Source organism: Mesoplodon bidens, assembly GCF_964165515.1.
Source record: "Mesoplodon bidens genome assembly, chromosome: 1".
NCBI classification, from domain to species: domain Eukaryota; kingdom Metazoa; phylum Chordata; class Mammalia; order Artiodactyla; family Ziphiidae; genus Mesoplodon; species Mesoplodon bidens.
In genome coordinates this window covers 33,696,731-33,715,030 of record NC_138176.1, presented here as the reverse complement: position 1 = coordinate 33,715,030, position 18,300 = coordinate 33,696,731, and the positions used below count along the sequence as shown (strand labels likewise).

At 43.6% G+C, this 18,300-nt stretch overlaps 1 long non-coding RNA gene across 4 annotated transcripts in view; it reads left to right on the top strand.

Moving 5' to 3' along the window:
• LOC308627277 overlaps window positions 1–18,300 on the top strand; it is a 53,609-nt gene that overhangs the window by 13,538 nt on the left and 21,771 nt on the right. For all 4 annotated transcript variants that reach the window (XR_014017382.1, XR_014017383.1, XR_014017384.1 and 1 more), the window contains exon 2: window positions 2,909–2,994. This is a non-coding gene — a long non-coding RNA (uncharacterized lncRNA). The remainder of the gene's footprint in view (window positions 1–2,908; window positions 2,995–18,300) is intronic.

Here is an 18,300-nt window from a genome sequence, read left to right as displayed (position 1 = left end):
ACCCAGGTTTCTGAAGTCTTGGCATAAATTAGCAAGCGTTCTTTGTAGAACATGATTTGCCTTTTCTACCTTGCCTGAGGATTGGGGCCTCTAGGAAGGGTGGCAGCTGTAGTTAATACTCAGAGCTGAGGAAACCTGTTGGGTCAGTTTGGCAGTGAAGGAAGGTCCGTTATCACTCTGTAAGCTTTTGGGTAACCCGATCTCGGAACTATCTCTTTAAGCAGAAACGTGGATACTCCTATTGCTTTTTCAGTTTTAGTAGGGAAAGCTTCTATCCACCCTCTAAAGGTGTCTATGAATAACAATAGGTGTTTCCATCCCCTACATGGGGGCATTTGGGTCAAGACCACTTGCCAATCCTCCCCTGGATAGGTTCCCCAATGTTGTATGGGCCAAGTTAGGGCGGGAAGTATGGGGCGTCTTCCTGGGCCACTGGGGGCGCAAAGCTCACAAGCCTTGATGACATTTTTAACAATTTGGGACAGTCCTTTACCCAGCAACACCTGCGTAACCAGTTTGAATAGGTAGTCTTGCCCTAAGTGGGAGGATTCATGGAAGTACTTAAGTATTTTCCATTGCTTGGCCCCAGGAGTGAGAAGCTTGTTATCTTTTGTCAGCCACCCTGAGAGGTCTCTTTCCAGTTGCCTACCTGTTCTTCTGGTGTATAAGGTGGCAGCATTGAGAAGGGGGGAGCTTGTTGGGTCCGAGAGCTGCAGCTTGTAGGGCCAGCTGTTCTTTGGCTACTGTCTTAGTGACCTTGTCGGCCAGGGCATTTCCCTTTGTAAGGGAGGTGTTGTCCCTTTGGTGGCCTCTGCAGTGAATGACTGCAACCTCCTTTGGAAGCTGGACGGCTTCTAGCAGTTCTAGAATTTCTGCCTGGTGTTTTATAGGGGACCCGTTGGCTCTTAGTAATCCCCTTTCTTTCCATATGGCAGCATGGGCATATAGTACTAGGAATCCGTACTTGGAATCAGGATATATATTGATTCTTTTTTTTTTTTTTTTTTTTTTTTTTTTTTTTTTTTTTGCGGTAGGCGGGCCTCTCACTGTTGTGGCCTCTCCCCTTGCAGAGCACAGGCTCCGGATGCGCAGGCTCAGCAGCCATGGCTCACGGGCCTAGCCGCTCTGCGGCATGTGGGATCTTCCCAGACCGGGGCACGAACCCGTGTCCCCTGCATCGGCAGGCGGACTCTCAACCACTGCGCCACCAGGGAAGCCCTATATTGATTCTTAATCCCTTTCCTAGCTAGAGTGCTCTGGTCAAGCCAATCAGTTTGGCCTCTTGGGCGGAAGTGTGAGAGGGTAGAGCTCCAGACTCAACAATTGACTCAACTGACTATGACATAGCCGGCCTTTCTAACCCCTTCATGTATACAGCTGCTTCCATAGGTAAATCATTCTGCATCAGGATTGGTTAGGGGCTCGAGGTCAGGTCTACTGGAGTAAACTTGTTCAATAGCCTCCACACAGGAATGAACAAGGGACCCTTGGGGTGGGGGGGTCTGGCCTTAGAGTAGCTGGGTTCAGGGCTTGGCAGACCTTAAGAGTTATGCCTGGGGTATCCAGTAGGAGGGCTTGGTGTTTAAGTCATCATCCACCCATCGGACATTGGTGTCCCTTTGCTTCTAGGACTCCTTGTACTTGGTGAGGAGTTAGGGCTTCCACGGGTTGTCCCAGAGTGAACTTATTGACCTCTTCTACTAGCAGAGAGGGGCAGCCACTGCCCTAAGACATCGTGGCCATCCAGTGGCCACCTGATCAAGTTGTTTTGAGAAATGAGCTATTGGTTTTGGGAGGTCCCCAGGTTTTTGGGTGAGGACACCCAGGGCTACCCGTTGTCTCTCAGCTATATAGAGGGTAAAGGGTTTTTCTAAGTTCAGGAGACCTAATACAGGGGCAGTCCCTAATTTTAGTTTTAGAGCTAGGAACATCTGTTGGCAATCTTTACCCCAGTTGAGGGGTTTGTGGTCACCTCCTTTCAGGGCCTCATAGAGAGGCTTTACTCTGAACCTGAATCCAGGTATCCAGATCCTGCAAAATCCTGCCATCCCCAGAAAGGCCCTCAGTTACCTCTTAGTCTGGAGGGTTACAATGGCTTCCTTTCAGTCCTGGGCTAGAGTCCTCATCCCAGAGGTGAGCACATATCCCAGGTACTTAACCTGTTGGGTGGAAATCTGGGCCTTGTGAGGAGACTCGATATCCTCATACCCCTAGGAAGTTGAGGATGTGAATGGTGTTTTTATCTGAGTCTTCCCTAGTGGGACCGGAAATTAGGAGGTCATCTCCATACTGTAGGAGAGACCCGTTGACCAACTGTAATTCTATTAATTCCTTTGCTAATGTGTTCCCAAATAGGTGGGGGCTATCCCTGGAGCCTTGGGGCAGCGTGGTCCAGGTTAGCTGGGAAGTGTTATGAGTATCTGGATCTGTCCACTCAAAGGCAAAGAGATATTGGGAGTCTGGGTGCAGGGGAATGCAAAGGAAGGTGTCCTTTAGGTCCAGCCCTGTAAACCAGTTAGCATTTACTGGAACTTGGGTCAGTGGCTCTGATCCAGATCTTCTAGATCCTGCCCGCCCCCCGGTGAGCTTTCATAAGCCGGGGCAGGAACTCTGAGGTTGTGCAGAGGCTATCGGGCTGCTGCCAATAATGGTGCCTTTCGTTGTTGTCCCTGAATCCTTTTCACTTCCTCAACCCTATCTCTACTGTTAAATACTCCAAAGGCCAAGTCCATGAGCTGATGCTTGGGGGGTTGGGGTCCCATAGCTGCCTTCTGTAATTTTCTCCTCATGTCTGGGGTAGATTGAGTGATAAAATGGGTATTTACTAGGACTTGCCCTTTGGAGGTGTGGGATTAATACTGGTATACTTTCTTTTTTTAATTGATTAATTAATTTTTTTTTCTGGCAGGCATGCAGGATCTTACTTCCCCCATCCGGGCTTGAACCCATGCCCCCTGCAGTGGAAGCTCAGAGTCTTAACCACTGGACCACGAGGTAAGTCACAATATTGGTATTCTTTCTAAAAGCTTCTACCAGGCAGTCCTGGAAGGGGGCTGGATTCTCGTCTTTTCCCTGTGTTACTGAAACCAAGCAGGACCCTGTGGGGCTCCTGGGCACAGAAGCCTTTCCGTGTCCCACATTCCCTGTTTGTAGGGAACAGACTCCAGCTTCCATGACCTACCCTGAGTTCCAAAGTGCAGATTCGAGCAGTTGCTAATCAGAGAAGGGAGAGGTAGATTACGTGTTCCTGATTTCGGACTGCCATTTCATCAGCAGATGCCAGGGCTGCACCAAAGATCTAGCTTTTCTCTTCAAAGGTGCAGCAGGTAGAAAGGGGGGATCCCCTCAAGTAAGCTCATAGAACTTTGTCAGCTTGGTGAATTCCTCCAAGGACCGACTGGGGTCCTCAGAAAATAAAACGACCAAATTTCTCTTTGCAAGTAGCTAGGTCAGCCATAGGAAAAGGGACATGGACCCTGATTGTTCCCTGTCACCAGCCAGCACTTCGCTTGAAGGACAGAGTTTGGTATTGGGAGGCTGGTGGGTAGCCCTGTTGCAGGAAGGGGGATCCCTTCCAGGGCCTGAGAGTGGGCTCTTATCTAACACTTGGAAATGAGTTGTCTGAGGAGACACTCATGCTGACAAATCAAAAGACTTTATTGGGAAGGGCTTCTGCGGGGCCCCCGGAGAGCAGTAGTGGAAGGGAACCCAGGAGGACTGCTCAGCCACGTGGCTTGAAGTCTCAGATTTTATGGTAATGGGGTTAGTTTCCAGGTTGTCTCTGGCCAATCACCTCTGGCCCATATTTGGTGACTAAGGGTCCTTCCTGGTGACGCACACATCTATCAGCCAAGATGGATTCCAGCGTGAGGGCTTCTGGGAGTTTGGCAGGACATATCGTCTCCTCCCCCCTCCTTTTGGCCCCTCTTGAATTTTCCTGATTATTTTTCTGCGGCAGCAACAGAGACCTCCTGTTGTGAGACAACTCAGGCAAGCGATTATCAATGTGCCTGGCCAAGGTGGGCAGTTTCGGTCAATGGTTCCCTAACAACTCTGCTTTGTGTAGCACTGACAGGACTCACCTCTGGTAATGGAGGATATAGGACAGGGCTGGAGGGATAAGGTGGTGGGATTTCCAGCTGTCCAGGTGGGGCGCTAGGGGTAGATGGTCTGAAAAACTCTACCCCCTCAGAATTGGGAGAAGGGGTAGGAGTTCCCGGTGTGGACCTCGAGGAGGTGGACTCATAAGGGGGTCACCTAAAACACGAATGCCAGCTAAGAAATGTAGAGGGAGTACAGGAGTATAAAAACCATCTTTTTGCAATATCATAGTCAAAATTAATTCAGGCAAGAATCATCACTGGGTGCAAAATCTAGGGTGAGAGTCTTATGAGGAACAGGATGCTTTTATGCTTTTTTTAAAAAATAGATCTTCATCGGAGTATAATTGCTTCACAATACTGTGTTAGTTTCTGTTGTACTACAAAGTGAATCAGCCATATGCATACACATGTCCCCATATCCCCTCCATCTTGAGCCTCCCTCCCACCCTCCCTATCCCACCCCTCTAGGTCATTGCAAAGCACCGAGCTGATCTCCCTGTGCTATGCTGCTGCTTCCCACTAGCTAACTGTTTTACATTTGGTCGTGTACATATGTCCATGCCACTCTCACTTCTCCCCAGCTCTCCCCTCCCACCCCGTGTCCTCAAGCCCATTCCTATGTCTACATTTTTATTCCTGCCCTGCAACTAGGTTCATCACTACCATTTTTTATTTTAGATTCTATATATATGCGTTAGCATACGGTATTTGCTTTTCTGTTTCTGACTTACTTCACTCTGTGTGACAGACTCTAGGTCCATCCACCTCACTACAAATAACTCAATTTCGTTTCTTTTTATGGCTGAGTAATATTCCATTGTATATATGTGCCACATCTTCTTTATCCATTCATCTGTCGATGGACACTTAGGTTGCTTCCATGTCCTGGTTATTGTAAATAGAGATGCAATGAACGTTGTGGTACATGACTCTTTTTGAATTATGGTTTTCTCAGGGCATATGCCCAGGAGTGGGATTGCTGGGTCATATGGTAGTTCTATTTTTAGTTTTTTAAGGGACCTCCATACTGTTTTCCATAGCGGTTGTATCAATTTACATTCCCACCAACAGTGCAGGAGGGTTCCCTTTTCACCACACCCTTTCCAGCATTTATTGTTTCTAGATTTTTTGATAATGACCATTCTGACTGGTGTGAGGTGATACCTCATTGTAGTTTTGATTTGCATTTCTCTAATAATTAGTGATGTTGAGCATCTTTTCATGTGCCTCTTGGCCATCTGTATACCTTCCTTAGTGAAATGTCTATTTAGGTCTTTTGCCCTTTTTTTAAAAAAAATAAATTTATTTATTTATTTATTTTGGTTTTTTTTTTTTGTATTTTATTTTATTTATTTTTTTATACAGAAGGTTCTTATTAGTTATCCATTTTATACATATTAGCGTATATATGTCAATCCCAATCTCCCAATTCATCACACCACCCCACCCCCGGCACTTTCCCCCCTTGGTGTCCATACGTTTGTTCTCTACATCTGTGTCTTAATTTCTGCCCTGCAAACTGGTTCATCTGTACCATTTTTCTAGGTTCCACATATATGCGTTAATAAATGATATTTGTTTTTCTCTTTCTGACTTACTTCACTCTGTATGACAGTCTCTAGATCCATCCACATCTCTACAAATGACCCAATTTCGTTCTGTTTTATGGCTGAGGAATATTCCATTGTATATACGTACCACATCTTCTTTATTCATTCGTCTGTCAATGGACATTTAGGTAGCTTCCATGTCCTGGCTATTGTAAATAGTGCTGCAATGAACACTGGGGTGCATGTGTCTCTTTGGATTATGGTTTTCTCTGGGTATATGCCCAGTAGTGGGATGCTGGGTCATATGGTAATTCTATTTTTAGTTTTTTAAGGAACCTCCATACTGTTCTCCATAGTGGCTGTATCCATTTACATTCCCACCAATAGTGCAAGGGGGTTCCCTTTTCTCCACACCCTCTCCAGCATTTGTTGTTTGTAAATTTTCTGATGATGCCCATTCTAACTGGTGTGAGGTGATACCTCATAGTAGCTTTGATTTGCATTTCTCTAATAATTAGTGATGTTGAGCAGCTTTTCATGTGCTTCTTGGCCATCTGTATGTCTTCTTTGGAGAAGTGTCTATTTAGGTCTTCTGCCCTTTTTTGATTGGGTTGTTTGTTTTTTTAATATTGAGCTGCATGAGCTGTTTATATATTTTGGAGATTAATCCTTTGTCCATTGATTCATGTGCAAATAATTTCTCCCATTCTGAGGGCTGTCTTTTCGTCTTGTTTGTAGTTTCCTTTGCTGTGCAAAAGCTTTTAAGTTTCATTAGGTCCCATTTGTTTATTTTTGTTTCTATTTGCATTACTCTAGGAGGTGGGTCAAAAAAGATCTTGCTGTGATTTATGTCAAAGAGTGTTTTTCCTATGTTTTCCTCTAAGAGTTATATAGTGTCTGGTCTTACATTTAAGTCTTTAATCCATTTGGAGTTTATTTTTGTTTATGGTGTTAGGTAGTTTCTAATTTCATTCTTTTACATGTAGCTGTCCAGTTTTCCCAGCACCACTTATTGAAGAGGCTGTCTTTTCTCCATTTTGTGTTCTTGCCTCCTTTGTCGTAAATTAGGTGCCCATATGTGTGTGGGTTTATCTCTGGGCATTCTATCCTGTACCATTGAGTTCTGTTTCTGTTCTTGTGCCAGTACCATACTGTTTTGATTACTGTAGCTTTTGTGGTATAGTTTGAAGTCAGGGAGCCTGGTTCCTCCAACTCCATTTTTCTTTCTCACGATTGCTGTGGCTATTCAGGGTCTTTTGTGTTTCCATATGAATTATAAAATTTTTTGTTCTAATTCTGTGAAGAATGCCATTGGTAGTTTGATAGGGATTGCACTAAATCTGTAGATTGCTTTGGGTAGTATAGTCATTTTCACAGTATTGATTCTTCCAACCAAGAATATGGTATATTTCTCCATCTGTTTATGTCATCTTTGATTTCTTTCATCAGTGTTTTATAGTTTTCTGAGTACAAGGCTTTCGCCTCCTCAGGCAGGTTTATTCGTAGGTATTTTATTATTTTTGTTGCAATGGTAAATGGGAGTGTTTCCTTAATTTCTCTTTCTGATTTTTCATTGTTGTTGTATAGGAATGCCAGAGATTTCTGTGCATTAATTTTGTATCCTGCAACCTTACCAAATTCATTGATTAGTTCTAGTAGTTTCCTGGTGGCATCTTTAGGATTTTCTATGTATAGCATCATGTCATCTGCAAGCAGTGACAGTTCTACTTCTTTTCCAGTTTGGATTCCTTTTATTTTTTTTCTTCTCTGATTGCCATGGCTAGGACTTCCAAAACTATGTTGAATAAGAGTGGTGAGAGTGGACATCCTTGACTTATTCCTGATCTTAGTGGAAATGCTTTCAGTTTTTCACCATTGAGTATGATGCTTGCTGTGGGTTTGTCATATATGGCCTTTATTATGTTGAGGTAGGTTCCCTCTATGCCCATATTCTGGAGAGTTTTTATCATAAATTGGTGTTGAAGTTTGTCAAAAGCTTTTTCTGCATCTATTCAGATGATCATATGGTTTTTATTCCTTAATTTGTTAATGTGGTATATCACATGGATTGATTTGTGTATATTGAAGAAGCCTTGCATCCCTGGGATAAATCCCACTTGATCATCGTGTATGAGCCTTTTAATATATTGTTGGATTCAGTTTGCGAGTATTTTGTTGAGGATTTTTGTGTCTCTCTTCATCAGTGATATTGGCCTGTAATTTTCTTTCTTTGTGGTATCTTTGTTTGATTTTGGTATCAGGGTGATGGTGGCTTCAAGTATCTCCCCACAGATTGCTTATTAGATGCAAAGGAAAAAAAACAACAACAATACATTATAACCAAGCAGGACTCACTTTTGGTGACACCTCCCTCAACCCCTTTTATTTAATAGAGGGTTGTCTGATGTTTCCTTGTGATTAGGTTCAGGTTATGCTTTCCTGGCTGGAATGTTACATAGCAATGCAGCATCCTCAGGATGTCATGTTTGAGTCACACAGTGTTCTTCTTTAATTTTTTTTTGGCTGCATTGGGTCTTCGTTGCTGCACGTGGGCTTTCTCTAGTTGCGTTGAGCGGGGGCTATTCTTCATTGTGGTGCACAGGCTTCTCATTGTAGTGGCTTCTCTTATTGCAGAGCACGGGCTCTAGGCGTGGGGGCTTCAGAAGTTGTGGTTCGTGAGCTCTAGAGCACAGGTTCAGTAGTTGTGGCACACAGGCTTAGTTGCTCCATGGCATGTGGGATCTTCCCAGACCAGGGCTCGAACCCGTGACCCCTGCATTGGCAGGCGGATTCTTAACCACTGCACCACCAAGGAAGTCCCACACAGTGTTGTTTGACCCTTCAGTGGTGATGTTAATTTTGATCTCCTGGCAAGATGGTGTTGACTTTGCCATGTTGTTACCAAATGCAAGTTCATGTGCCCGATGCACAGTGAGGCCAAACGATCCCAATATGTCATGTCAGAGTTTGGAGCAGAGAAATGTTTATTGCAGGGCAATGCAAGGAGACAGGTGGTGCATGCCCTCCAAAGCCTCGATTCCCTGAAAGGTTTCAGAAAAACAGTTTTAAAGGCCAAGTGGGGAGCAGGGTTGCAGGGTACATGATCAGCTCGTGCATAATTCTCTGATTGGTTGGTGTTGAGGTGGTTAGCCGTTAATCAATTCTTAGGTGCTAGTAGGTGCGTGGGAGGGCAGAGGGAGGCTACATGCTCATGATCATCAAGCAGTTAATTTTTTCCATTTGGTGGTGGTTTTGGTCCCTGAAAAACTCAGGAAATAGTCTTGAGATACTATTATCTGTGTACTTCAGAGAGGATCTACAGTAGAGGATATGGGGGAAGGGTCTGTCCCAGGAAGGACCCATAGGGTCCTGCTCAGTTACAGAGGGACTATATTGTTCAAAAATGGCAATGTCATAAAAGACAAAGGAAGGATGTGGACATGCTTCAGATTAAAGGAGAGTAAAGAGTCAGACAATCCAAACACAATACATCTGATAGTAGACTTGCCCTTGTACTGGAGAGAAGAATGGATACAGATGGTAGAAAAGCATTGTATCAATGTTAAACTTACTGGTTGATAACTATGGTTGTGTAAGAGAATATCCGTATCTTTAGGAAACATATACTGAAGTATTTAGGGACAAAGGACCACATGTATATAACTTATTCTCAAATGGTTCAGAAAAAAGTTGTGTATTTGTGACTGTTTGTGTGAGAGAGAGAGGCAAAGAGAACGCAAATGAAGCAAACGGGAAAAATGTTAATAAATGAATTTGGGTAAAGGACATATGGGTGTTCTTTGTGCTGTTCTCTTCCTTTTTTTTTTTTTGCGGTACGCTGGCCTCTCACTGTTGTGGCCTCTCCCGTTGCGGGGCACAGGCTCCCGACGTGCAGACTCAGCGGCCATGGCTCACGGGCCTAACCGATCCCCGGCATGTGGGATCTTCCGGGACCAGGGCACGAACCCGTGTCCCCTGCATCGGCAGGCGGACTCTCAACCGCTGCGCAACCATGGAAGCCCTGTGCTGTTCTTACTCTTGGTACTTTTCAGTTGTTTTGAAGTTATTTCCAAATAAAATGTTTTTTAAGAAAAATATGTAGCATGATAGATAGCATTATGTTCTATGGATAAAAATAAAGCAAGGTTGCAAATGTCAATCATAAAATGATGAGGGAAGACTAAGGAGCAGGACCCTATGGGGCTTCCCGGGACAGAACTCTCCCCACCTCCTCTGCTTTAGCTCCTCTCTGAAGCACCTAGATAATATTATCTGATGATTTTCAGGTGCTGAAAACTCAGTTCCTCAGTTTTTCAGATGCTAAAACCACCACCAAATGGAAGGAATTAACTGCTTGATGATCATGAGCATGTAGCCACAGACGTTCTGGTGCCTAAGGATTGGTCACCATCAACCAATCAGAGAATTGTGCACGAGCTGATCAGTACCCTTGGACGCCCAGCCCTCACCTTGCTGAAAGTCTTCAGGGAGTTTGGGTTTTTGAGCAAGACCCTAGCGTTCTCCTTGCTTGACCCTGCAGTAAACCTTTCTCTGCTCCCAAACTCCACGACCTTGCGTTCAGTAACAAGACTTCAGGAAAGTGATGTGAGTCAAAACCTGAGCCCGGTGAGTGAGCAGCCCATGTGGCTATGGGCGGGAAGAGCATTCCAGGTGGAAGAAATAGTAAGTTCAAAGATGGGAACAAGCCTGGCACCTTCATTGGCAGTGAGGCCAGTGGGGCTGTAGCTGAGAGAGGGGAAGAGTAGGAGGGGAGGTGAGAGAAATAACAGAGAGTCTGTCTGGGCGTTTGAGGACCACTAGAAGTAAGAGGGAAGGTCCTAAGGGCTTTGCACAGAGGATTAAACTGATCTTTTGTTTTCAACGCTCTGCTTGCTGTGTGAAGCAGATGGAAGAGGAGGCAGGAGCAGAAGCAGGGGAGCAGTAAGTGGGTCGTTGTAATAGTCCAAGCAAGAGACAATTATTGGCTGGGACCCAGGGTGGGAGCAGAGGGTCTGGGAGCAGTGCTTGGATTCTGGCTCTATTTTAAAGCATTTGCTGATGTATAGGAAGTGACGTACAGGAGGGATGTCGTAGGTGAATCAAGTGTTTTGGCCTGAAGAGCAGCTACGAGGATGGAATTTCCATTAACTGAAATGGGGGAGCCTGTGGGTGAAGCAGCTTTGGGGATACACTGAGGAATTTAGTTCTGCACTTATTTAAGTTTCAGACACCCATTCAGTATTTTAGTAGAGGCGTGGAGCAGGCAGTTGTAAGTAGGATTCAGGCCATGGGAGAGCCCCAGGCAAGAGATGTGCCTATAGAGGATTTTTAAAGACATGAGAGTCGATGAGGACACCGGGGAAGTAGAGAGGCGAGGGCCACAGATTGGGCCTGGGAATGCCAAATGCAAGCTGCTGGCCTGGGAAATGAGGAGAAACTACCAAAGGAGGCCGAGAGGGGGCAGCCAGAGAGGGAGGAGGAGAACCAAGAGAGGGTGGGGTCCTGGAAGCCAAGGGAGGAAAGTGTTTTGAGGAGGAAGGAGTGATCAGGTGTGTCAGATTCTGCTGACAAGTTGAGGGAGTCAGGAGTTAAGAAGCAACTGTGGGGCAATTATCCTCCAATAAAGATGTTTAAAAAATAATTAAATAAAGCTAATAATAACAACTTAAAAAAAAAGAATCAAACGCGGGGGGCTTCCCTGGTGGTGCAGTGGTTAAGATTCCGTCTGCCAATACAGGGGACACGGGTTTGAGCCCTGGTCCGGGAAGATCCCACATGCTGCACAGCCACTAAGCCCGTGCGCCACAGCTCCTGAGCCTGCGCTGTAGAGCCCGAAAGCCACAACTACTGAGCCCGCGTGCCTAGAGCACGTGCTCTGCAAGAAGAGAAGCCACCGCAGTGAGAAGTCCGCGCACCGCAATGAAGAGTAGCGCCCGCTGGCCACAACTAGAGAAAGCCTGTGTGCAGCAAAGACCCAATGCAGCCATAAATAAATAAATAAATAAATAAATTGATAGGGGGAAAATCAACCGCGGGATGTAATGCTGTTTCGGGATGTAATGCTGTTAAGGTCATTGAGGGTTTTGACAAGAGAGTTTTATTGCGACGTGGGCGCAAAATCCTGATTGGAGTAGGCTCAAGGGGTAATGAGAGGGGAGGAATTGGAGACAGCGAGTAGAGACAGCTGTACTGAGGCCCTTTGCTGTAAAGGGAACGAGAGAAACGAGGCAGTAGATGGAGGAGGAGCAGCATCAAGGGAGGTTTCCCTTAACTGGAGACAGTGGATTGGCTGTGTTTTGTAGGGTCCTGGAAATGGACTCTGTTTTTTCTTATTCTCTCTCTGGCCTGACCCTGCTCCTGGTTGACCCTGTAAAGCCCCCTGAATTAAAAAGTTTAACTTCCTCTCTGTCCTGTTTCTTCATGCAGCTCTTCTTGAAACTCTAGGTTCTCTTGTCCTGCACCTCCACTTTCCCCATCTCATCTGGTCTGTTTCTCCCGTAATTTCGTAGAAGTGCCCCCTAGATCCACGCCAGCTGCTCTGGTTTATCCCCCTTTACAATGGCTGCCCTCCTTGTCTCCCAATGCTGCAAGTTAACTTTAGAGTTTTGGGAACTTTTTTTTTTTTTTTTCTTTTTTTTTTCGGTACGCGGGCCTCTCACTGTTGTGGCCTCTCCCGTTGTGGAGCACTGACTCTGGACGCGCAGGCTCAGCGGCCATGGCTCACGGGCCCAGCCGCTCCGCGGCATGTGGGATCTTCCCAGACCGGGGCACGAACCCGTGTCCCCTGCCTCGGCAGGCGGACTCTCAACCACTGCGCCACCAGGGAAGCCCGAGTTTTGGGAACTTTTGAAAAATACTTAAGACGGTTCTTCTACAATGGACTCCCATCTCTAAATCCACAGTCGTTCTGTGGGTAGGAAGCATTTTATCATAGAAGAGATTTTAGGAAGTGGTATCAGTTGAGGGTGGAGTGGGGCATAAGATGATGAATTCTTAGTGACAGAAAGGAAAGGACAAATTGAAGATAAGTTCCAAGGAAGAACTGACAGGTCTTGTCAACAGTTGTGTGCCAATATAGATGTGTTGAGAGTCTTCAATATGGCATAACCTTTGATCTGGCAATTCCACTTCTAGGAACTTATCTAGAAAAAAATGAAGGCAATTAAGGTACTAAGAGTACACAAAAGGTTGTTCATCATAGACTATCCATAGTTGCAAAGTACTGGAAACATCCTAAGTGTCAACAGTAGAGGGCTGCTAGATATACCATGTGATCATTAAAACAGTGACATAGAGGAGAATATGTATTGTCAAGAAAGGTGCTTGTGATAAGTAAAAAGAGCAGGTTGCAGACACTCATGTTACACATATGCATATCTGTGTGGAATGCTTCAAGAGGTATTCCAATATGTCATGTCAGAGTTTGGAGCAGAGAAATGTTTATTGCAGGGCAATGCAAGGAGATGGGTGGTGCATTCCAGTACCATGAATCTTTTCGAATTATGGCTTTCTCCGGAGAAATGCCCAGGAATGGGATTGCAGGATGATATGGTAGTTCTATATTTAGTTTTTTAAGGAACCTCTCTACTGTTCTCCATAATGGTTGTACCAAGTAACATTCCTGCCAACAGTGTAGGAGGGTTCCCTCTTCTCCGCACCCTCTCCAGCCTTTATTGGTTGTAGATTTTTTGATGATGGCCATTCTGACTGAGGTGAGATGATACCTCACTGTAGTTTTGATTTGCATTTCTCTAATAATTAGTGATGTTGAGCATCTTTTCATGTGCTCTTTGGCCATCTGTATGTCTTCTTTGTAGAAATGTCTATTTAGATCTTCTGCCCATTTTTTGATTGGGTTGTTTATTTTTTTCGACATTGAGCTGCATGAGCTGTTTGTATATTTTGTCGGTCCCTTCATTTGTAAATATTTTCTCCCATTCTGTAGGTTGTCTCTTTGTTTTGTTTATGATTTCCTTTCCTTTGCAAAAGCTTTTACATTTAATTAGGTCCCACTTGTTTTTTGTTTTTTATTTCCATTACTCTAGGAGATGGATCCAGAAAGATACTGCTGGGATTTATGTCAAAGAGTGTTCTGCCTATGTTTTCCTCTAGAAGTTTTATAGTATCTGGTCTTATATTTTGGTCTTTAATCCATTTTGAGTTTATTTTTGTGTACGGTGTTAGAGAATGTTCCAATTTCATTCTTTTACATGTAGCTGTCCAGTTTTCCCAGTACCACCTATTGAAGAGAGTGTCTTTTCTCTGTTTTATATTCTTGCCTCCTTTGTCATAGGTTAATTGACCATAGGTGAGTGGGTTTATTTCTGGGCTTTCTATCCCGTTCCATTAATCTATATGTCTGTTTTTTGTGCCAGTACCATACTATTTTGATTACTGTAACTTTGTCATATAGTGTGATGTCAGGGAGCCTTATTCCTCCAGCTCCATTTTTCTTTCTTAAGGTTGCTTTAGCTATTTAGGTAGGGTCTTTGTGTTCTAGTTCTGTGAAAAATGGCATTGCTAATTTTTTTTTAATTAAACATTTTTTTATTTTTGGCTGCCTTGGGTCTTCGTGGTTGCACACAGTCTTTCACTAGTTGCAGCAAGCGAGGGATACTCTTTATTGTGGTGTGTGGGCTTCTTGTTGAGGTGGTTTCACTTGTTGTGGAGCACAGGCTCTAGGCATGTGGGCTCAATTGTTGTGGCATGCAGGCTCTGAGGCGTGCAGGCTTCAGTAGTTGTGGCATGCAAGGTTCAGTAGTTGTTGCATGCAGGCTCAGCAGTTGTGGCTTGCAGGCTCTGGAGCACAGGCTCAGTAGTTGTGGCACATGGACTTAGTTGCTCCATGATATGTGGGATCTTCCCAGACCAGGGATCAAACCTGTGACCCCTGCATTGGCAGATGGATTCTTAACCACTGTGCCACCAGGAAAGTCTGCCATTGCTAATTTGATAGGGATTGCATTGACTGTAGATTGCCTTGGCTAGTATAGTCATTTTGACAATGTTGACCCTTCTAATCCAAGAACACGGTATATCTTTCCATCTATTTGTGTCATCTTTTATTTCTTTCATCACTGTCTTATAGGTTTCAGAGTTCAGGTCTTTTGCCTCCTTAGATCAGTTTATTCCTAGGTATTTTATTCTTTTTGATGTGATGGTAAATGAGATTGTTTCCTTAATTCCTCTTTCTTATCTTTCATTGTTAGTGTATAGAAATGCAACAGATTTCTGTGTGTTAATTTTGTATCCTGCGACTTTACCAAATTCTTAGTGAGATTTAGTAGTTTTCCGGTAGTGTCTTTAGGATTTCCTGTGTATAGTAACATGTCATCTGCAAACAGTGATGGTTTTACTTCTTCTTTTCCAGTTTGGATTCCTATTATTTCTTTTTCTTCTCTGATGACTGTGGCTAGGACTTCCAAAACTGTGTTGAATAAAAGTGGTGAGAGTGGCATCCTTTTGTTGTTGATCTTAGAGAAAATGCTTTCAGCTTATCACTGTTGAGTATGTTAGCTATGGGTTTGTCATATATGGCCTTTATTATGTTGAGGTATGTTTCCTCTATGCCCACTTTCTGGAGAGTTTTTTTTTTAATCATAAATGGATGTTGAATTTTATGAAAAGATTTTTCTGCATCTACTGAGATGATCATTTGGTTTTTATTCTTCAATGTGTTGATATGGTGTATCCCACTGATTAATTTGCAGGTATTGAAGAATTCTTGCTTCCCTTGGACAAATCCCACTTGATCATCATGTATGAGCCTTTTAATATATTGTTGGATTCAGTTTTCTAGTATTTTGTGGAGGATTTTTGTGTCTGTCTTCATCAGTGATATTGGCCTGTAATTTTCTTTCTTTGTGGTATCTTTGTCTGATTTTGCTATCAGCATGATGGTGGCCTCATAGAATGAGTTTGGAAGTGTTCCTTCCTCTGCAGTTTTTTGGAATAGTTTCAGAAGAATAGCTGCTAACTCTTCTCTAAATGTCCAATAGGGACTTCCCTGGTGGTCCAGTGGTAAGGAATCCGCCTTAGAATGCAGGGGACACGGGTTTGATCCCTGGTCAGGGAATTAAGATCCCACATGCTGCAGGGCGACTAAGCCCATGTACCACAACTACAGAGCTCGTGCGCCTCAACTAGAGTGGCTGCGTGCCGCAAACTACAGAGCCCGCACGCTCTGGAACCTGCGTGCCACAACTACCGCGCCCACACACCCTGGAGCCTGCATGCCACAGCTAGAGAAAAAAACCCACACGCCACAACTAGAGAGAAGCCCATGTGCTGCAGTGAAGAGCCCGCATGCTGCAATGAAAGATCCCGCATGCCTCAACGAAGATCCTGCGTGCTGCAACTGAGACCAGATGCAGCCAAAGATAAATAAAATAAATAAATAAATAAATCTTTAAAAATATAAATGTTTGATAGAATTCACCTGTGAAGACATCTGGTCTCAGACTTTGGTTTGTTGGAAAATTCTTTTTTTTTAAATTTATTATTTATTTTTGTGGTACACGGGCCTCTCACTGCTGTGGCCTCTCCCATTGCGGAGCATAGGCTCCAGACGCGCAGGGTCAGTGGCCACAGCTCACTGGACCAGCCACTCCGCGGCATGTGGGGTCTTCCCGGACCAGGGCACAAACCCGTGTCCCCTGCCTCGTCAGGCGGACGGACTCTCAACCACTGCGCCACCAGGGAAGCCCAAATTTATTTTTTTTAAACAGCAGGTTCTCTCTCTTAGTTATCCATTTTATACGTATTAGTGTATATATGTCAATCCTAATCTCCCAATTCATCACACACACCCCCGCCACTTCCCCCCTTGGAGTCCATACGTTTGTTCTCTACATCTGTGTCTCAGTTTCTTCCCTGAAAACTGGTTCATCTGTACCATTTTTCTAGGTTCCTCATATATGCGTTAATATATAATATTTGTTTTTCTCTTTATGACTTACTTCACTCTGCATGACAGTCTCTACAAATGACTCAATTTCGTTCCATTTTATGGCTGAGTAATATTTCATTGTATATACATACCACATCTTCTTTATCCATTCATCTGTCGATGGGCATTTAAGTAGCTTCCATGTCCTGGCTGTTGTAAATAGTGCTGCAATGAACACTGGAGTGCATGTGTCTCTTTGGCTTATGGTTTTCTCTGGGTATATGCCCAGTAGTGGGATGCTGGGTCATATGGTAATTCTATTTTTAGTTTTTTAAGGAACCTCCATACTGTTCTCCATAGTGGCTGTATCCATTTACACTCCCACCAGCAGTGCAAGAGGGTTCCCTTTTTTCCATACCCTCTCCAGCATTTGTTGTTTGTAGATTTTCTGATGATGCCCATTCTAACTGGTGTGAGGTGATACCTCATTATAGTTTTGATTTGCATTTCCCTAATAATTCGTGATGTTGAGCAGCTTTTCATGTGCTTCTTGGCCATCTGTATGTCTTCTTTGGAGAAATGTCTATTTAGATCTTCTGCCCATTTTTGGATTGGTTGTTTGTTTTTTTAATATTAAGCTGCATGAGCTGTTTATGTAATTTGGAGATTAATCCTTTGTCTGTTGATTCATTTGCAAATATTTTCTCCCATTCTGAGGGTTGCCTTTTCATCTTGTTTGTAGTTTCCTTTGCTTTGCAAAAGCTGTTAAGTTTCATTAGGTCCCATTTGTTTATTTATTTACTTTTCCATTACTCCAGGAGGTGGATCAAAAAAGATCTTGCTGTGATTTATGTCAAAGAGTGGTTTTCCTATGTTTTCCTCTAAGAGTTTTATAGTGTCCGGTCTTACATTTAGGTCTCTAATCCATTATGAGTTTATTTTTGTGTATGGTGTTAGGGAATGTTCTAATTTCATTCTTTTACATGTAGCTGTCCAGTTTTCCCAGCACCACTTATTGAAGAGACTGTCTTTTTGCACTGTATATCCTTGCCTCCTTTGTCATAGATTAGTTGACCATATGTATGTGGGTTTATCTCTGGGCTTTCTATCCTGTTCCATTGATCTATATTTCTGTTTTTGTGCCATTACCATATTGTCTTCATTACTGTAGCTTTGTGATATAGTCTGAAGTCAGGGAGTCTGATTTCTCCAGCTCCTTTCTGTCCCCTCCAGACCGCTTTGGCTATTTCGGGTGTTTTGTGTCTCCATACAAATTTTAAGATTTCTTGTTCTAGTTTTGTAAAAAATGCCATTGGTAATTTGAAAGGGATTGCATTGAATCTGTAGATTCCTTTGGGTAGTATAGTCATTTTCACAATGTTGATTCTTCCAATCCAAGATCATGGTATATCTCCCCATCTCTTTGTATCATCTTTAATTTCTTTCATCATAGTTTTCTGCATACAGGTCTTTTGTCTCCTTAGGTAGGTTTATTCCTAGGTATTTTACTCTTTTTTGCAGTAGTAAATGGGAGTGTTTCCTTAATTTCTCTTCCAGATTTTTCATCATTGGTGTATAGGAATGCAAGAGATTTCTGTGCATTAATTTTGTATCCTGCAACTTTACCAAATTCATTGATTAGCTGTAGTAGTTTTCTGGTGGAATCTTTAGGATTCTCTATGTATAGTATCATGTCATCTGCAAACAGTGATAGTTTTACTTCTTCTTCTCCAATTTGTATTCCTTTTATTTCTTTTTC